The following is a 316-nucleotide window of genomic DNA, read 5'->3' as shown; positions in this document are numbered from 1 at the left end:
ATGTATATATGTATGAACAGACAGAAAGATAGAGATACAGATAAACACGTACATATTTCTGAATATACTTTTTTATTAATTATTTTTTCGTCTTCACAATCTTAAAATTGAAAATAGTATACTTTTAGATATACGATAAGTAACAGCGCCAAGGTTGCTTATATTCATTACTACGAATATTCTTATATACTTTGAGTCGTAAATAATACAGAACGGATATATTACCGTTCCAGAGTTTATTGAAAAAATAATAAAAAAAAGTTTAAGTAACCCTTATTTTAGCCATAGAAACTCAGCCTAAGCCAAAGTCTATGGA

General features: G+C 27.2%; 1 protein-coding gene across 1 annotated transcript in view; it reads right to left on the bottom strand.

Annotated features, from left to right (window-relative positions):
* Window positions 1-316, bottom strand: part of LOC119585174 — a 27,573-nt gene that overhangs the window by 8,913 nt on the left and 18,344 nt on the right. The gene's annotated exons all lie outside the window — the stretch shown is intronic.

The sequence above is a fragment of the Penaeus monodon genome, chromosome 19, assembly GCF_015228065.2.
Source record: "Penaeus monodon isolate SGIC_2016 chromosome 19, NSTDA_Pmon_1, whole genome shotgun sequence".
Classification (NCBI taxonomy): Eukaryota; Metazoa; Arthropoda; class Malacostraca; order Decapoda; family Penaeidae; genus Penaeus; species Penaeus monodon.
Note: the sequence above shows the minus strand (reverse complement) of the source record. Positions and strands in the feature narration are given on the sequence as shown.